Consider the following 15,011-nt stretch of genomic DNA (forward strand, 5'->3'; position numbering starts at 1 on the left):
TATTTGTGAAACATAAGAAATATCTCGTCTCACTTTATGACATTGAGCAAGGCGTTTCATCTCGCCCCGTTCCAGTATCTTAATGCATAAGATGGGGTGTTCTGATGAAGTATTTAAGGATCCTTCAAATTTTAAAATCTGGTTTACTTAAAATCTAAGAATATGACCAGGCTCAAAGTCTTGAAAAAGTTCATTATAAGTACTTTCTCATGCTTAGCTATAGTTTTTATTTATAAAATGGAGATGATAATATTTTCTGCTTATTTGTATATACTTTGTGAAGACTGATAGGATTTCAATAAGTTAAACATTTTTAGAGGGCACTAATATCATTAAAGGAAATGGCAACCCACTCCAGGGTTCTTTCCTGGAGAAGCCCAGGGACAGGGAAACCTGGTGGGCTGCTGTCTATGGGGTCGCACAGAGTCGGACACGACTGAAGTGACTTAGCAGCAATATCATTGAAAATGATAATTAGAGGCAATTTTTTCCATTTTTCAGGGGGAAAAAAGCCCTCAATTTAAATTAGAAAAGTCCTATTGATATATAAGGTTGTGTTCACTAAATTTGCACATAAAAGTAATGGAAATTCCTCTTAGGAAAGCATATTTCCATCATCAGTAAAAGCATTCATTAGATATCTAATGATACTAATCATTTAGAGGCTTAATGTGACATTTTAGACAATAAGGGATTATTATAAAAATTTATAAAAGTTATCTATTGTTATATGATAAAATGTTGACACAAAATAAATTTCACATATTATCCATGCAATATATTCTTTAAAAATGATCTAATGTTGTAAAGTAAAAATTGTATTCTTTTTTATTAGTATAATTTCAAATTTATGCATTTTACTTTGAACAAGATTCTTTGTAGAATGTCAAGTTAATCTTCCTATACAGTATCACAATTTACTGTCCTCTGGAATGATAAATTCCATTTTCAGGTGTAAGAAATTATTTTCATTAAAAGAAGTTGCCAATTCTTTTCACAGCTTTTCCTGACTATATAGCAAGTTTAAAGCTCTATGTATATACACCATAAACCAATGTATTTTCAGATAACTAGTGCACAATTTTAGTTCTTTTGTTAAGTATTTTGGTGCCACAGACATAAACTTATTTATATTTTCTTTCAATCAATTTATTCTTGTGTGTATCCTAACTTCTGTGTCAGGGGACTATCAAAATTCAAAGAAGTCTAACAGAGTACTTAAAAGTGAATTCCGTACTTTGCCTGGTTTTATTCATTGACTTTGCAGGAGAGGAAAAATGCATATAATAGGAAACCAGGAAACTGCGTATGCTATCAATTGGCCTCTACACTGAGCTGTAACCAATATCTCACTGTGGCCAGAATCGACAATGGAGGCAGATACAAAAGACAGCTCACAGGTGTAGATGCTGAGATTCCTTAAACAATACATTGAGTAGTAACAATTTATGGTTTCAGTGTGGCTGCTTCATCAGAACTTAGCAGGAGGGAGTCTACTCAAGTGTATTCCGTTCTGGTCACTATTATTGTCTCCTTCACTGGTGCCACAGAATAAATTGAATGGTTCCACACTCAGCTGATCTCAGCCATCCATGTAATGGAGACTACTTCAGCCTGACAGTTGAGCCAAATTGGAGCAGCTCATATTCACTAATCTGCCTCGTCCTGGGGATAGTTCCACATGACAGGAAGTGCTGAATGGGATTGTTAAGTCAGTAAATTTCCCCTGGCAGCCTCAGTGCCATAAAATATTATTTCAAAACTCTCGGTTACAAAATGTCAGGCACCAAAGATGATGAGACCAGATGGAAATGTATTTGCTATAGCTTCAGAAGGTACAGTAGGGCAGTCTTTTGAACTGATAATGAACTGAAATTTTGCCTGGAGATACCCTCTGAGTATTAAAAGCAAAGTTTGAAACCAAATGCATAATTGAGTCATTGAGACTTATTAATCAACAACTTTTGCATCAAAATGGCATAGGCCAGGAACTACCATTCTATATTAGATGGATTTTTAAACAAAGACACTTCAGAATGAAGCTTAGGCTTCTCTGAAATTACCTTTCAATCCATTATTATATCAATTTGTGGTACTTTTGAGTTCTTATAGAATATCCTCAACACTCTGTATATGGATATAAAACTATGATGATGTACTTTGAAGCATAGTTTTGTTAATAACTAAAGGTTGGGTTGGAAAATAATTAACAGAATTGGTTGGACAAATGGACATCCAGAAGATATAAAAGTTTAGAAAATCAATTTGCTGATGAAAATAAAGATACTAAAGAGAGGAATGGTTTTTTGTTTATCTCTGTGAGTTTTCAAAATATATTGATTTTTTCCTGGTCATTTAATGTATTTAATTAGACAAAGTGAATTGCATTGGAGTCTCAACTTAGTAGAAAAAGCAAAAGCAATTGCTAACCTCAGTTATATGACATGTATAAAACATTTTCATCCCATTCTTTATAAATTAGTAATTCAACCCATACTGTTAGATATATCATTTCTTTCTTGAAGCCATAGAGAAATATAGGAAAAATATTTTGGACAGAATTGAAAGTTGGGGGGGGGCGTGATATTGTAGTTTAATCTGATTTTCCTGCAAATGTTTTTCTTTTCTCTTAAATGAAAAAGAATGCTTTCTAGCATGTATACCTCTTAACTTTTATTTTCCTTCTAATTTGCTTCAATAGGAAAATTGCATGTTTTTGTGTGAAAATGATCCTTTAATGAATTTCCTTTGTACCATAGAGAATGTAAAAGGATAATTTAGAGAATTTTCTTTGTTGTAGCATTTACATTCTTTTTTTTTACTTCTGAGTTTTCTTAGCCATCTGACTGCCCTACCAAACTATCTGCCTGACATTCAACTTTAATGATTATGTGGATGACTTTCAGATTTCTATCTAATTATTCATCAAATTATATTTTTACTGTGATCGTCCCCTGCACTTCTTCATGTCACTCACGTTTTATAGTTACTGAGCAGACACTCACCATGTCAAAAGGTGAACTAGATAACACTGCCTTTTTTTTCTGAATGACTTCTGTTTTTGCCACAAATTGCTACCTTTTTCAACATTTCTCAATCAAGGTGGCTCACTCTCTTTTATCATAAAATTATCTTTTATCTTGTTAATATTTTATTAGGAAGTATTTTTTTCAGATTAAAATGTTTAACCTTTTCAGATCTAGAAATGATTAAGTGATTTGGTGAATAGTTTTGCGGGGACAGAGCTTAAATTCCTTGTAGGGCTACATTTGTTTTTGAAGAGTTAAGCCTAGAGATTCAGCTTCTCCAAGTTTTACCAGGTTGTTTTTCTTATTCATGTAATGAAATCCTTGTGTGTTTTTCTCTTCTTATTTCTTTCCTCCCTCCTCCCTTCCTTCCTTTCTTCCTGCATGCCTTCCTTCTTTCCTCCTCTATAGGTAATAGATAATAGACAATTTATCATATACAGGTTATGTACTATATGTAATAGATAATTTGTCATCAGCACAATAAAACTTTTTAATAGTAAAAAATTGTCCTATGGAGACAAAACATGCTTTTTCCTCCAGGATTCCCCTCTTCAAACTTAGGCTTTTATCTCTCCCTTTTATTTATTATTGTTATTATTAGCATTGCTTTAAGCTTTCTCTTGACCTTGTGTATGTATCACGGAAGACAGAAGCTAAGGGCTGCAGGATCTGCACGGCTAAGGGAGATCTTCTGTCTCCCTCTGTTGCTTTCTGTAGGATTAGGAATCTTAGATTTTTACTTGCTTTACAACAAACACATAAAGAAGACCTATTTGTCAATTCTATCATAATAGACAGAGCACTTCTAGTAATTAGTTAAGCAACTGAATTCTAAACATTAGTGAAGCTTCAGAGCATTAGTAGTTTAACAAATAGTGAATACGTAGCATCTGACTATACCCCAATCTACTGGGAAACAGTGATGATCTGAAAACTTAAAGCAAATATGTCCTATTTTGTTAACTCCTCAGATGTCTTTATTTGTGAGACATGACCATGACCATATTTAGAGCCTCTCATGTAAATTGTATTCCTCTTTTTCTGTTATTTGTTGTGGTTGAGTTTAACCTTTAGTTTCATTTTTATCTACATCTGATAGGATTGAGGTCTATGGCATAAAAAGTTGTATTCATTAAATCTAAATTTTTATCAATTCTAATTGGAAGGCTAAGTTTCTTTAAAAAAAAATTAAAATTAAAGACCTAAATAGACATTTCTCCAAAGAAGAAATATAGATGGATAATAAACACATGAAAAGATGCTCAACATTGCTTCAGTCAAGTCTGACTCTGTACGACCCCATGGACTGTAGTCTGCCAGGCTCCTCTGTCCATGGGATTCTCCAGGCAAGAATACTGCAATGGGTTGCCATGCCCTTCTCCAGGGGATCTTCCCAACCCAGGGATCAAACCTGTATCTCTTAGGTCTCCTGCATTGGCAGACGGGTTCTTTACCACTAGCGCCAACTGGGAAGCTCCTCACTCATTAGAGAGATGCAATTCAAAATACAGTGAGTATGACATTACATTGGTCAGAAAGGCCATCATCAAAAAATCTACAGGCAACAAATGCTGGAGAGTGTGTGGAGGAATTGAACCCTCTTGCCACAGTGCACTGTTGGTGGGAATGCAAATTGATACAGACACTATATAGAAGAGTGTGTGTGTGTGCGTGTGTTGTCGCCTCAGTCGTGTCTGACTCTTTGTGACCCCATGGACTGTAGCCCGCCAGGCTCCTTCATCCATGGGATTCTCCAGGTAAGAATACTGCAGAGGGTTGTCATGCCCTCCTCCAGGGGATCTTCCCTACCCGGGGATTGAACCTGCATCTCTTACGTCTCATGCACTGGCAAGAGGGTTCTTTACCACTAGTGCCACTTGGGAAGCCCCAGAGAACAGAAATGGAGATTCCTCAAAAAAGCTAGGAATAAAACTACCATATGACCCAACAATCCCACCATTGTTAGGTCATATACCCTGAGGAAACCATAAAAGCAACAAAGAACATGTGAACGATGTGAAAAAGACAATGAGACAAAAAGACACATCTTCCCAGTGTTCCTTGTAGCACTATTTACAATAATTAGGACATGGAAGCAAGCTAGATGTCCAACTGATGAGTGGATAAAGAGGTTGTGCTGCATATATAAAATGGAATATTACTCAGCCATAAAAAGGAACACATTTGAGTCAGTTTTAATGAGGCAAATGAACCTAGAGCCTATTATACAGAGTAAGTAAGTAAGTCAGAAAGAAAAAAAAAATATCATATAATAATGCATATATATGGAATCTAGTGGAGAAGGCAATGGCACCCCACTCCAGTACTCTTGCCTGGAAAATCCCATGGACGGAGGAGCCTGGTAGGCTGCAGTTCATGGGGTTGCTAAGAGTCGGACACGACTGAGCGACTTCACTTTGACTTTTCACTTTCATGCATTGGAGAAGGAAATGGCAACCCACTCCAGTGTTCTTACCTGGAGAATCTCAGGGATGGGGGAGCCTGGTGGGCTGCCGTCTATGGGGTTGGACAGAGTTGGACACGACTGGAGCGACTTAGCAGCAGCAGAATGGAATCTAGAAAAATGGTACGGATGAACCTACGTGCAGGATGGTAATGGAGACACAGACATAGGGAGCAGAACTTGACACAGTCGGGGGAGTAGAGGGTGGGATGGATTGAGGGAGTCGCACTGAAACATATACATCACCCTATGTAAAATAGATAGCCAGTGGGGATTTGCTGAATGACCCAGGGAGCTCAAACCTGGTGCTCTGTGACAGCCTAGAGGGGTGGGATGGGATGGAAAGTGGGAGGGAGGTTGGAGAGTATGAGGGGACATGTGTATACCTATGACTAATTCATATTGACATAGGACAGAAATCAACCCAATATTGTAAAGCAATTATCCTCCAATTAAAAATAAATTAAAAAATTTAAGTTTCTTTGAATATTCCAGCTTTAAATTAAGCTTTTCTCTGTATATTTGTTTGAGAAAAGCCAGGGAAAGGCAAGACAAACAGTACCTAAAATAAGGTTTTGTTAAAATATAGAATTTAAAATTCTCTATTGTGTTCACCTTAAAAGTATCATTCAACAGGATTTCAAAAGAGTGAAGGTAGCTATGTAAAATAATTTTAAGTAATAGGCAAAATAAGGGTTATTCAAAAATTAGAAAGTTCATTATATTTGTGAAAAAAAATATGCATCTTATGTTTTACCTCAGAGGATTCTGTTTCTCAACCCATGTTGAACTTTGAATCAACATCAGCCTATGAATAGAACTCAATGGCTTTGTCTGATATACCAGAACACTGTCTACAATGATCTCCTCCATCTCCACCCAAACAGGTTCAATCCCACAGCTTTGTTAAGATGATTTGGGGACTAGTTAATCAAAATAAATAAACATAGCAAAATGCAACCTGGGGTGAGGGGCTTATGGTTTCCTTTCTTTCTGTTTTTTTTTTTTTTTTTTTAATTGAGTGTTTCCTCAACCCATGAGAAATGGAATTCAAGTAGAATACATCTTGAGGAGGACATAGTAAAAACTGGATATATTCTTTGACTATAAATGCTAAGATTAATGTGTTTAGAATAAATGTTACAATCTCTAACCATTGGAGAGATTGTTAGATATTTTACTTTTTAGGAATTTCACTATAATACATGTTTTCAATTGGGGTATAGTTCCTTTACAACATTGTGTTGGTTTCTGGTGTACAAGAAAGTGAATCCGCTGCGTGTATACATCCATCCCCTGCCTCTTGGACCTCCTCCGCACCAACCCTCGCCTCATCCCCTGGCCCTCGGTCAGCACAGGGCACAGAGCTGAGGTTCCTGTGCTATACAGCAGGTTTCCACTAGCTATCTCTTTTATACACGGGAGTGTGTGTAAGTGTGGGTGAGATTAGACAGACTTTGTATAATGACAAATATAAAGGTCACAGGAATATATGGAAGTTTGAAGCTGACTCATATGAAGAGAATTAGGAACCTTCTCTTCCTCACTGTGATCTAAGATAAAATAACTTTAAGCTTGTCATATTGGCAGAGAAAATGATAAATCCAAATGAGAAGAACAGCCAAGAGAGTGCATAGGACACAAGGAAGCAGAGAGCTCAGACTGGTAAATAAACTATTTTTTAAATCCCATTAAAGAAACCAAAGAGCTTCAGCAGTCCAACCTGCAAAAACTGAGATCAGGTTAGTGAAGCGAGTGATTTAAAATAAATATATGGAAAAATAGAAAACAGGATTAAAGTGTATTTTTCTTTATCTCAAAGGCTATGTGAAAAGAGCTATCTGCAGTAAATTTGTAAAGGATTGGTGATTCCTTTGAGATGGAAGAGCTAGTAGGTTTTTAGAGTTTTTCAAAATATTGTTCTAATCTCCAAATCTAGACATCCTAAGTGAAATTTACTCTACTGTAGCCCAGCCTTCCAAATACCAATTTGCTTTATGAACCTCTATATCTTTAATATTTCTGAAAACAGAAAATGCATTTGGTAAGAAACCGCTTACCAAGAACTGAATTGTTGGTTATCCTTGTCTAGTAGAGCAGAAAGGCTTAGCGTATTTTACCTGCTCAAATCAAAACAAGTATATGTGATATTTATCCCATTGGGTAAGCTCAGAAAAATAGAGGTGTTTTTCTCAATCTGTGGCTTAATGGATTCTGGGAAGCCTTAGACCCTCGTGAATTGCATTTCATAGAAGGATTGGCTCTTTGCAGTGTATCCTCGTATGCGTGTGCTTAGTCACTCAGTCATCTCTGACTCTTTGTGACCCCATGGACTGCAGCCCACCAGGCTCCTCTGTCCTTGAGGATTCTCCAGGCAAGAATAGTGGAGTGGATTGCCATGTGCTCCTCCAGGGGATCTTCCCAACCCAGGGATCAAACCCAGGTCTCCTGCATTGCGGGTGGATTCTTTACCATCTGAACCACCAGGAAAGTCCAAGAATACTGGAGTGGGTAGCCTATTCCTTCTCCAGGGGATCTTCCTGACCCAGGAATCAAGCCAGGGTCTCTTGCATTGCATGTGGATTCTTTACCAGCTGAGCTACCAGGGGGACCCTTTGCAGTGTATTCTTAGGTTGGACTGGTTTCACCTCTCATTCAGGCAAGATCTGATGCCTTTATTCATTCTGATGTATAACTGAACCCACGGGGAACTAGGGCAGCTTGGTTTTGTGGAAAGAGCTCTGAAGTGTGTGTTCTAGTGGTGATTGTGTGGTTAGCCAGTTCTACCCAGTGCATCTGTGTACTCTGAACCTGACTGATGAAGAGAGGGAACTAGACTGGGCAGTGGTTCTCATCTGGTATGAATTGCCCAGCCATTATTATCTTGCCTGGAGCTTGGAGTACTATGGGCATGCAGTGGCTAGAGGCCAGGGAAGCTGCTAAATATGACAGCAGTGTCCAGGACGGTCCCCCAGGGCAAAGACTTATTCTGCTCCAAATGTCACTAGTACAAGAGTTGAGAGGGCCTAGACTAGCCCATCTCTTGTCTCCCTTCCAGTTCCAAGAATTTTATGATTAATGATGCTTAGTGCCACCCATGCCAGGGACATTTCTATTCAACCAACATTGGTTAGGTGACTTTTTTTGTGTTTGAACTAAGAAGTTATTCCTATTTGATTGACACAGAAGAGATGAACAAGCCTCCATTTATGAAATTTTCCACATTCCATGGAGCCTCTGCTCATAATGATAGCCCTGTTTGACAAGGGACATGCATTTGCATTGGCTCTGGCTTTGTTAGCAAGATTATAGCTTCCCTACTTTCCTAAACATTTCTCTCTCTTTCTTGTATTTCCCCAATTGTTAGGTGTCAGGACAATTAACTAAAAGAGAAATTCAAAAAAGTTGGGCAGTCTGATGTTAACTGTTAAAATATTTACATCAGACTAAGTTGGACTAAGTCATTCCTGCTCCTGAATTTAATTATACATCTGCAAATGAGGGTGTTGTATGAAGTACTTTTGAAGGTACCTCCTTACTCTGAAATTTGTGTTCATGCCTTTAAATATTATTGGGATGCTTCTGAGGTTTCACATCCTTAGGTGATCCAAAAACCAGGGGAAAAAAAAGATCGAGTATTAATCAGGTCATAACTCTAGAGAGATGGAAAATCTTTTAATTTACTATCTAGGTCAAAATCATGACAGATAATACCCATCTCCAGAGAGCTTACTTTGATTTTTTTTTTTCTTTTTGATTGAGCAATTTAGGGTAGGTAAACTTTTATTTTGACTTTTCCTTAAAAAAATCCTATTTACTTTTTGTTTTGCTTTTCCTTAAACTAAAATCCCTGGGTGGGGGGAGGAAATGATATACTTTCAAAATTAAATTTAAATATATATGTATACAGAGGTGAGCACAGCAACGCACTCCAGTTTTCTTGCCTGGAGAATCCCATGGACAGAGGAGCCTGGTGGGCTGAAGTCCAAAGGGTCACACAGAGTCAGACATGACTTTAATGACTTAGCACGCGTGCATGTATGTATACATATATTTATATATGTGTGTGTTCCTATAAAAATCACAAACATATAACAGCCTTTATTGGGGTCCTGGTCTTGGCTACGTAAATTATTTTTTTTCCATTTGCAAACTTGACAGCTGTTTCCTTTGCAAATATGCTGAATAAGAAGGCCAAGTAGGCAGACTAAAATTTAAATAACAATGTTTCTATAATGAAAGTGAAGATGTTTTTGTAAGTCTTTGCCATATCTGAATTTCCCATTTCTGCATTCTTTAAATACAGAAGATACCATACTTTAATTCCTTTGTTTCACAACCACAAAAGACTCTGGGATAATCCTTGCAGGGAACTTGGGGGATAAATTTTGCTTTTCTAAATCTCTCTAAACGGTGATGCTGGACTAGGTGACACAGCTCTGTACAGGAAACACAATTTTGTTCCTGAACCTCAATGTTTTCACGTAAGGTTCTTGGTAAAACAATAATAGATTCAAAGGAACAAAACCTCAGGATATTAAAAATTGCAAGATCATTTTTCTTTAAAATTGTAACACTTTGTTAACATACAATGTGAAGGCTACCTCTAATGGTTCTTATATATGAAATGTACCAAATTTCTCTTTGAAATTCAGTTGTAACTGTTACCACCCAAATCCTACCCTTAGATATGAGGATGGTATTAAGCCCTAGCCGCCCAGGTTGGTGGAAGGGCCATGGAGTGCAGACCTACAGAGCAGAAAGGGATGGACAGTAACCGCTGGTATGTGGTTCTTGCTGTGATTTCCTGATGGATGATTTTGCTGCGTCTCTCCACACTCACTTCCCTTCTGTTTCCTCTTAGCCTCCAGCCATTTATGTTTGTGCCAGGCTATGTAAAAAACCTAGATGACTTTTCAGGAAACAGGGCAGATAATATCCCTGTCCCCTTTGTGCTTAGATTCTAGTGATTTGTAAATATCTGAACCTTAATCTCTGTCGCCTTCCTGCTGCTCTTAACCTTCTCTGCAGCCCTCCGCACTTTCTCTCTCTGACTGTCAATTTCACACTCAGGCTACACACTCCATGACCTGGTGTTTCCTTATCCATTAAGGGACCCTACCATGACTGGAGTGTTGGTTGGTTACTGGAGACTACTGGGCTTCCCTGGTGGCTCAGCCGGTATAGAATCCGCCTGCAATGTGGGAGACCTGGGTTCGATCCCTGGGTTGGGAAAATCCCCTGGAGAAGTGAAAGGCTACTTACTCCAGCGTTCTGACATGATGGAGCGACTTTCACTCTCACTGCTCCAGCAGTGACTTTCCTGCTTCCTACAAAGGAGAGGAATGTGACAGAAGGCAATGGAAGGAACATGGGCTTGGTGTGGTCTTGGGAGTATCAGTCAACTTTCTGAACTTCAGAAACTTCAATTTTGTCCTTGAAAACTGGGACTACTAATCTCATTTCTAATGGTACACATACTCATGCTCATTTATGACTTTTTAAAAAATGTGTTTGGCCTGTCCATGCAGCATGTGGGATCCTAGTTCCCCTATTAGGGATTGAACCTGGGCCCTTTGCAGTAGAAGCCCAGATTCTCAACCACTGGACTGCCAGGAAAGTCCCCCCAGTCACTGTGAAAGGACTCTGGACACTTTAAAGGGAATGCTAAGTCGCTGCTGCTGCTGCTAAGTCACTTCAGTCCTGTCTGACCCTGTGCGACCCCATAGACTCCTCCGTCCCTGGGATTCTCCAGGCAAGAACACTGGAGTGGGTTGCCATTTCCTTCTCCAATGCAGGAAAGTGAAAAGTGAAAGTGAAGTCGCTCAGTCGTGTCCAACTCTTAGTGACCCCATGGACTGTAGCCTACCAGGCTCCTCCATCCATGGGATTTTCCAGGCAAGAGTACTGGAGTGGGGTGCCATTGCCTTCCCCATTAAAGGGAATATACTTTTCTAAATGTTTACTGTTGTTACTCTTTCTTCTAGAAGTACTATAATTTTGGAAGAAAGGAGTTGACTTTCTACTAAAGTGTCAGCAAATACGTTCTCTTCTTTCTTCCCACCATGAAGAGAATGTGTTTGCTAACACTTTAGTAGGAAGTCAGAGAAGCCTCTTTTCTTTATTACTTTCTAACTTCTTCACCTTAAATTATGCCTTTCCCCCAAAAACCTCCAGGTCACGATGGGGGGTGAAAACCGAACTATATGTATAGAAAAACATAAAACTCAGCATTTTCATTCTCTGGTGCCCACTGTATTGATTATATAATACTTCCTCTTTCATTTCCCATGAGCATGTCTGACTCTTTGTGACCCCATGGGGTGTATGTAGCCCACCACTTCTCTGTCCATGGAATTCTCCAGGCAAGAATACTGGAGTGGATTGGTGTTGATATTTGGCAGAAACCAACACAATTCTGTTAAACAATCATCCTTCAATTATAAAATAAATGAATTTAAAATAAAAAATAAAAAAGAATACTGGAGTTTCTTCCCCAGGGAAGCCATTTTCTTCTCCAGGGCTTCCCACTAGGGAATTTGGCTGCAATGTGGGAGACCCAGGTTCAGTCCCTGGATTGGGAAGATCTCCTAAAGAAGGGCATGAAAACCCACTCCAGTATTCTTGCCTGGACACAGGAGCCTGGTGGGATATACTCCATGGAGTCACAAAGGGTTGGACACGACTAAGCGACTGACACTTTCACTTATCTGTGTTATCTGCTCTGTGAAACTTGCTTTCAGCTAACTGCAAACTTTCAGCACTAAATAATACAAATTCTGTCTTCAAAATTATGTTTTAATCCTTTAAAAAACTTCTTTTTAAAATAGAGAATTTGAGATAGCTAAGCATATGCTACCTTTTTCATATTTCACAACTTTAAATTTTTTGGTTCAAATCAGGACCTGAAATAGATGTGTTGCTTTAAGCATGTCTGCTTTTAAAACGCATATGGATGTTTCAAAATTGCAATTGATAAGCAAGAAGTTATGCCATATGTTCAAAATTAAGAGACCTAATTTATTTTGGCCTGATGTAGTGAACTATCAATGATTTGAATCTCTTCCTAGTAATTTGGAGTCTCTGTGATCATATCTTTAAAATGTTGATACATCTTTGGCTGAAGGAGGCACTCTTTAAGAAATACATTGTAACTGTCCTTGCCTTTATGAACACTGCTGTTTGAAATTAAAACTGTAGCAAGAATGCTGTCCCTCTGATTTTAAATTGTTCTAGGCTTCAGGCAGGAAGGAAAAGCTGAAAATAAGTGCTGCATTTAAAAACAAGTGTTGTTTTCCCAAAGAGGTGGGAAGAAGAAAAAGAAGATGGAGTTAAAGGCTCCCGTAATTTCCCCCAGTGGTGCTCTGAGTTCCCACAGGCACAGATAGCTATGTGGGGGTGCGAGGGGAAGCAGAAGCAAGGGGAAAGTGGATTTTCAGCCTTCATTACTAAACAACAAGAAAGGAAGTAACTTTTGAAAACCAGAATGGAACAAAAGAGCCTCAGATGTGCCAGCTTTAATGAGAAGAGTCCATATGCCTTCCAATGCCCTTTGGTGTTAAACAAATGGAAACAACTTTTGCAGTTGAACAGTTTGACTTGATGGCTAAATAGAAAGTGGGCTTTTTCTAGAGTGATGAATGTATTAGGTATTGCTATAGCATTATTTTTCAGATGCCTCTGTCAGTATCTAATTCTGCAGGCGCTGTAGTTCTTTTAACAAACGCAGCTAAATGAATTTATTCACTGCATATTTGGTAATTTTTCTCTAATGAACAAAGATATTATTTATTTCATAACTTCTTGTGTTCTTAGAGTTTTGCAGGATATTATAACATAATTCCTTTTTAAAAACCAACCTCTTAAATAAAGCTTATTTTGAAAAAGTTGTTCTATGTATTTTTATGTTGAAAAAGAAAATTCTCAAGTAAGTGAAAAACACTGTATGGATTTTATGGGAAATTACTATGTTTACATATCTTGCTGATAGAAACATATACAAGAGAATTTTAGGGTTCTCGTCCTTCCCTCAAACACTAGAACCTTATGAGATTCATCTATTTAATGCTAAATCAGAGTAGAATGATGTTCATTGTCAGGAATTGTCTAGAATAGTGATCTCCAAAGAAAAAGGTACCAACGTCAAGATAATTCACTGGAAGGGAGGTGGGGTGCAGGCCAGACATAATAAATATTTTATTAATGCCTGTTTTTTTAAAAGCCTCTAGGTTTAGGAGCTATGGCCTATGCGTCAGATCTGATCCTCTACTACTTCTGTATACTTTCAGTGGCACACGGCCACATCTATTCATTTATGTATTATCTGAAGCTGCTTTCATGATATCATAGCAGGAGTAATTGTGACAGAATACAAGGTTTGCAAAGCCTACAAATACAGTACCTAGGCATTTACAGTAAAAGTTGACTTCTTACCAAAAACAGTAAGAAATTTTTTTTTTTAGCTTTTTTTTTTTGTATTGAGGTATATAGCTGATTAACAATGTTATGATAGTTTCAGGTGGATATACGTGTATCCATTTTCCCCCAAACCCTCCTCCCATCCAGGCTGCCACATAACACTGGGCAGAGTTCTCTGTGCTGTAGAGTGGGACCTTGCTGGTTATTCATTTTAAATATAGCAGTGTGTACATGTCAATACTAAACTCCCCAACTATCTCTCCCCACCATTCTTTCCCCCCGGGCAATCATAAGTTCGTTCTCTAAGAGTAAGAAAGATTTTAAGCTTTGTTGATGCATGTGGTTTTACATTAGTCTCTTTTGTAGGACTGAATGTTGGACACTTGCAACTCATGTATATCCTAAGTGAGATTTCCCAGGCAAGGGTCAGGGCTCTCCAGCTTTGTGCAATGGACAGAAAGTCCTCAGCTGGCTTTTATTGCAGTTTATGTGCCCAACTGGACACAAGATTTATCATTTCAACTATTTTTAAATAAATATTCTTCATACAGTAAGCAAATACCTTTATTTTAATAACTTCTGCAAAATAATCTAGATTGAATATACCACTCTTCATATAGAAAATGAATAAGAAACAATAAGAAGTGACCAGAGGTCATATAACACCTAGGTCTAGGATAAGCCTGCTATCAGCCATAAATATAAGTTATAAACACTGATAACCTACTGGAATTTTACAAGAAGTAGGCCAAATTTGAAATAGCTCAACTGGAATTCCATCACCTCCACTAGCTTTGTTCGTAGTGATGCTTCCTAAGGCCCACTTGACTTCACATTCTAGGATGTCTAGTTCTAGAAGAGTGATCACAACATCATGATTATCTGGGTCGTGAAGATCTTTTTTGTACAGTTCTTCTGTGCAAGGAGATCCAACCAGTCCATTCTAAATGAGATCAGTCCTGGGTATTCATTGGAGGGACTGATGTTGAAGCTCAAACTCCAATACTTTGGCCACCTGATGCAAAGAGCTGACTCATTTGAAAAGACCCTGATGCTGGGAAAGATTGAAGGCAGGAGGAGAAGGAGACAGCAGAGGATGA

At 38.1% G+C, this 15,011-nt stretch overlaps 1 protein-coding gene across 1 annotated transcript in view; it reads left to right on the plus strand.

Annotated features, from left to right (window-relative positions):
• Window positions 1-15,011, plus strand: part of MLIP (muscular LMNA interacting protein) — a 278,691-nt gene that overhangs the window by 218,833 nt on the left and 44,847 nt on the right.

The sequence above is a fragment of the Bos mutus genome, chromosome 23 (assembly GCF_027580195.1).
Source record: "Bos mutus isolate GX-2022 chromosome 23, NWIPB_WYAK_1.1, whole genome shotgun sequence".
Classification (NCBI taxonomy): domain Eukaryota; kingdom Metazoa; phylum Chordata; class Mammalia; order Artiodactyla; family Bovidae; genus Bos; species Bos mutus.